This window comes from Triticum aestivum, chromosome 2B, assembly GCF_018294505.1.
Source record: "Triticum aestivum cultivar Chinese Spring chromosome 2B, IWGSC CS RefSeq v2.1, whole genome shotgun sequence".
Classification (NCBI taxonomy): domain Eukaryota; kingdom Viridiplantae; phylum Streptophyta; class Magnoliopsida; order Poales; family Poaceae; genus Triticum; species Triticum aestivum.
In genome coordinates this window covers 71,090,627-71,096,748 of record NC_057798.1, presented here as the reverse complement: position 1 = coordinate 71,096,748, position 6,122 = coordinate 71,090,627, and positions in this window count along the sequence as shown.

Below are 6,122 nucleotides of genomic sequence, written 5' to 3'. Positions count from 1 at the left end.
CAGGCTTTGAGGTAAGTAATGAAAAGTGTGAGAAAATATCACCCGATAGGCAGTAGCCCCTGATACTCTATTTGGTGTTCGGAAATAAGAACCAAACGGAGGGTTAACTTTTATACCGCAGGAGTCTAACAACAAATGTCTATGTGAATAAGCAAGCGTCGCTGCTAAACACTGCCGCCCGCACTGCCAAGGTCGCTGGACTGACGCGGGACCTGAAGCAGATCGAAGAGGAGCTCAGCCTTAGGAAGAGGCAGCTCGAAGAGAACAAAGGTAAGTGATACCCTGTCCATGTGTTATATAGAGGAGAAAAATTGGTGACGCTAACAAAAAGCATCATGATTTTTTAATAGGGGCCACGACTGAAGTGGCAGCCCTAAAGAAAGCACTATCCGAGGCCGAAGACAAGGCGGCCATGGAGCGCACTGAGCGTGAAAAGCAAGATCCTCAGGTGGGAGAGGTATGGCAAGAGCTCCAGGAGTTCGGCAAGAAGTTCGAGTCCTTGGAGCGTGACTTCAAGACGCAAGAGTCTGAGCTTGCAAAGGCCCTCCAGAGCGCGAAAGACGCCAAGGCCGAAGCCCAAAAGGCCCTCCAGGAAATCCAGGCGGCCAAGAAGATAGTGGTGGGTAAGGCATTCATATGCAAAGCAAGCATGTGGAAGAGGCATTTCTTTTACTTAACCGAATTCGGAGCTCTCTGGGGGCATTCGCAGATTTGCCACACAGCATATCGGATGCCACGGAGTTCTATCGTGCCGAAGAAGGGAGCTCAATGGAGAAGTTGTTCTAGTCCCAGTATGCCGGAGCCGAACACCCAATGCCCTTGAGTGACCAACTAAAGCAATTGGTCGAAATCCACAAGGCGGCCGAACTGGCCATGAAGGGCCTCATAGTCCGGATGTGGCCTGGTGAGCCACTGCCTAACAGCTATTTTGGCCTTATAAAGCAGATGGTAAATGCCTGTCCGCGGCTTGAAGTTATCAAGCAATCCGTCTGTATTGAGGGTGCCCACCGGGCCTTTGCCCGTGCGAAGATGCATTGCGCCAAACTGGATGCCGAGAAGCTGGTGAAGGATGGACCACCTGAGGTTAAGGAGCATCGCTACCTGGAAAAATATTATGATGGTGTTATAAAAGGCGCTCACCTTGTGGCCGATGAATGTACCAAGGACATAGTCTTTGAGTGAATGTACTCATGTCGTTTTTGTAATATGAGAACGAGTTTTTTTGCGCTTACATGACGCTTTGTTGATTTAAAACATTACCTTCTGTGCTGCTGTTTACAAAATTCTGAAAGTAGGCCAGTCGTCGGCTTCCACCCCCGCATAACTAGTACTGCGGTGTTCGTGGAAAACCCAAGCACTCTTTAGCCAAATTTTTGGTCCATTAAGGAGGTTTTTAGCGCAGCGAACAAGGAAAACAGACTATGCGTCTTTATAACTCTCACTTAGCCATAGAAGTCTAATATTTTAAATTTCGGCGAAGCCCCTAGTATTCGGAAAGCCGAATTGGGGTGCTATACACGCCTAAATCGGACAAGGCCGATTCCTCGCCCGAAGCGGAAAAAATCTTTAAGGATTTAGGACCCCTCAAACAGCGACCAGCTCTCGCCGCATCATGATAGTCAGTTTTTGGCTTTCTCTACTGAGGTGCTTGTCCGGCAAACACTATCATAGTAGTTCTCCCTGCGCTACCTTAGCCGATATAACAGAATGCAAGGTACCAAAACAAGGGAGCCGGGCTAACCCAACTATTGACCCAAGACATGATTCGGAGCTGATGCATATAATGCTATAATTTTGGGGTGCCGCACTGTCGAAAGTGTTCGGACTTATCTTGTCGTATTATGAGGCACAATAAGAAGCCCCTGGCAAACTGACCGTACCAAAGTGTACGGATGCAATAAACATTCAAGGGAAAACATGAAGATAGTAATAATAAGCCGACGATGTATATTATTTCCCGTTGTTATTGAAATAATACGTCCAAGCGTATGTGTACAATTAATGCGTTAAGAAAAATCAAATAGGACTATTTGTCATGTCCTATCCAAGGGCGGGCCGCATGCGGGTATGTAAAGCAGGTATAATGATCATGAATGAGAGACCACATAGGTATTCCCTTGTGTGCAAAGCCTCTTGCCTCCTTGGTTTTCCCTCCTATGATGAGTCCGATGATCAGGTTCTCTGAAGGGGCTGCCCGAAAGTAGGGTCCTGAAAGAGAAAGAAGGTTATAAAGGTATCCGGGTCTCGTGGCGGTTGAACCGCACTGTGGGCTGCCTTGTCGTTGCGCCTCCGCCTATGCCCATGGTATTTTGACTGCGTAATTGTGTACGCGCGGCACAAATGCTGCCTGAGTGGGGCTAGGGCGGAGGCCGGATTACTAGTCGCGCTCTTGGCGTGCCTGACCATCTTGTTGCAAAGTACTCCGGACTCGCTTGACGGTGTCCGGGGTTGTCATCGCCGAATTGGCGGTCTGCCGGAGAAGGATGCTTTGTACTTCTGCCGCGAGGGCCGCAGTGTGTTCTTCCGTACGGAGAGAGCGGTATGTGTTTCCATTGACTGTTATAACCCCGCGAGGTCCTAGCATCTTGAGCTTGAGGTATGCATAGTGTGGTAGCGCATTGAATCGAGCGAATGCGGTTCATCCAAGCAGTGCATGATAGCCACTACGGAAAGGGACAATATCAAAGATTAACTCCTCGCTTCGGAAATTATACGGGGATCTGAAGACCACTTCCAGTGTTATTGAGCCCGTACAACGAGCCTCTACACCTAGAATTACACCTTTGAAGGTGGTTTTGGTGGGTTTGATCCTCGAGGGATCGATGCCTATTTTGCACACTGTGTCCTGATAAAGCAGGTTCAGGCTACTACTACCGTCCATAAGGACTCGCGTGAGGTGGAATCCGTCGATGATTGGCTCTAGGACCAATGCAGCTAAACTGCCAAGACGGATGCTGGTAGGGTGGTCCCTACGATCAAAAGTGATCGGACAGGGTGACCATGGGTTGATCTTTGGGGCGACTGGCTCCATCGCATAGACGTCCCTTAGTGCACGCTTTCGTTCCCGTTTGGGAATGTGGGTGGCATAGATCATGTTTACCGTTTTCACCTAGGGAGGAAATTTCTTTTGTCCCCCAGTGTTCGGACGCCGGGGCTCCTCATCATCATCGCTGTGCAGCCCCTTGCCCTTGTGTTCGGCATTTAACTTGTCGGCCTGTTTGAACACCCAGCAATCCCTGTTAGTGTGGTTGGCTGGCTTATCAGGGGTGCCGTGAATTTGGCACGAGCAGTCGAGTATGCGGTCCAGACTGGACGATCCCGGATTGTTTCTTTTGAACGCCTTTTTTCGCTGATCGGATTTTGAGCCACTCAATCCGGCGTTGACTGTCGTGTCTTCGGTGTTGTCGCCATTGTTCCAATGTTTATGTCTATTGCGCCGTGGCTTGCCGTTGCTGTTGCGGACATCTGAAGTGCCGGAGTTTCTTGGCGTGGTGCTACTGCGAGCCAGCCAGCTATCCTCGCCCGCACAAAAGTGGGTCATGAGTGTCGTGAGGGACGCCATGGACTTCGGTTTTTCTTGGCTGAGGTGTCGGGCGAGCCACTCGTCACGGATATTATGCTTAAAGGCCGCCAGGGCTTCGGCGTCTCGACAGTCGACAATTTGGTTCTTTTTAGTTAGGAACCGTGTCCAGGATTTCCTGGCTGACTCTTCGGGCTGTTGGGTAATGTGACTCAAGTCATCAGCATCCGGTGGTCGCACATAAGTGCCTTGGAAGTTGTCGAGGAATGCGTCCTCCAGGTTTTCCCAACTGCCGATGGAATTTGCCGGCAGGCTATTCAGCCAATGTCGGGCCGGTCCTTTGAGTTTAAGGGGAAGATACTTTATGGCGAGTAGATCATCACCGCGGGCCATGTGAATGTGGAGAAGGAAATCTTCGATCCATACCGCTAGGTCTATTGTGCCATCGTATGATTTGATGTTTACGGGTTTAAACCCTTCTGGGAATTCGTGATCCATTACTTCATCAATGAAGCAGAGGGGGTGTGCGGCGCCTCTGTGCTGGGCTATGTCACTACGTAGTGCGACTAAGTCTGGTCGGTTATGTTCGGCCCGGCTGGACTTGTTGTTAATGTATCCGATATGACGGTCATCGTCAAGTGCTGGGGCGCGCCCCCGTGATCCGTAGATCGATCTTGGCTGTCCTGCTTTGTTTTCCAATATATCTCGCAGGTCCTGCGTATTGCCCCGGGCCGTAGTGAATTGGCGTGGGGGTGCGGGCTGGTATTCGGGCTGATACGCCGTTTTATCTCGGCCATGAGGTGACCAGTCAGCCTCGTCCTGTGCTGGAAGTGTAGGCTCTACGGCCTCCTCCTCGAGTTGAGGTAGCAACTTGTGCTTTGGGTAACCTTTGGTTGGGCGCTCGAGTCCATATCCCTTGGCCGCCAGGACCTCGGTCCATCTGTCTGTGAGCAGATCTTGATCACCTTGGAGCTGCTGCTGCTTCTTTTTCAGGCTTCTTGCAGTGGCTATAAGCCGGCGCTTGAAGCGCTCCTGCTCTATGGGATCCTTAGGCACATCGAATTCATCGTCGCCGAGGCTCACCTCGTCTTCGAAGGGAGGTATATAGTTGTAATCCTCCACGTATCCGTCTGTCGCCTATTCATCTGGGCTAACCTGCCCGTATTCCTGTTCAGCCTGCTTGAAGGTAGGCTGATCGAGATTGTATTCATCTTCGGCACCATCCGGATTGTTTTCGTCTCCTGTGTCGTTATTGCTGTGGCGGGGCTTAAAGCGGCGCCGATGACGCCCATGCTTTGATTTCTTCCCTAAGGGGTTATCCTCTATTGCCTCATCGCCATTGTTTTCTTTGGGAGTGTCCACCATATATATATATCATATGAAGAGGTGGTCGTTCAGCTCCCTGTGGGCGGTGGTTCCTGTTCTTCTCCTACATCATCGTCCATACCGTCGATGTCTTCGGAGTCGAAGTCAAGCACGTCGGTCAAATCATCGACAGTGGCAATGAAGTGGGTGGTGGGTGGGTAACGAATTTCTTCGTCGCTTGCTCCCCACTTCAGCCGGACATAGTTCAGCCAAGAGTCTCCTTACAAAGAGAGAGACCTTAAAGAGTTTAGCACGTCACCAAAGGGTGAGTGCTGAAAGATATCCGCGGCGGTGAACTCCATGATCGGTGCCCAATCGGACTCGATGGGTCCAGGCGCGCGCGGTTCGGAACCCAGATCCGGACACAAGTCTGGGTGTCCGGTGACACAGATTTCCTTAACGGTAGAATCCGTGTTCGGCTCTACTGCCGAAGAGTATGCGGCCTCCATGGCAGGGTCCATCCACCCGTCTTCGGATGACGTGATCTGCCCCGGATTTAGGTCCAGAGCTGCTATAGGTGCGATATCCCGAATATTGTCCGACAGCAGATCTAAGTCATGCTCGCCGTGACTGTTCGATGCTCCTAGCATAGGCCCAAACCATCAAAGATCAAGTCTCTGCGGATATCGGCCGTGTAATTCAAGTTTCCGAACCTGACCTGATGGCCAGGGGCGTAGCTGTCGATCTCCTCCAGACGGCCAAGCGAATTGGCCCGCAGTGCGGAGCCGCCGAACACGAAGATCTGTCTGGGGAGAAAGGTCTCACCCTGGAACACGTTGTTGTTGATGATTGAAGGGGCCATCGAGCCTTACAGCGACAACATAGAGGAACTCTCAATGAAAGCACCAATGTCGGTGTCAAAACCGGTGGATCTCGGGTAGGGGGTCCCGAACTATGCGTCTAAGGATAATGGTAAAAGGAGAATGGGGACACGATGTTTTACCAAGGTTTGGACCCTCTCGATGTAGGTAATACCCTACTTCCTGCTTGATTGATCTTGATGATATGAGTATTACAAGAGTTGGTCTACCACGAGATCGTAGAGGCTAAACCCTAGAAGCTAGCCTATGATTATGATTGTTGTCGTCCTACGGGCTAAACCCTCCAGTTTATAGACACCGGAGGAGGCTTGGGTTACATAGAGTCGATATTAGAGAAGGAGATCTAACATCCGAATCGCCAAGCTTGCCTTCCATGCAAAGGAGAGTCCCATCCGGACACGGGACGAAATATCGTA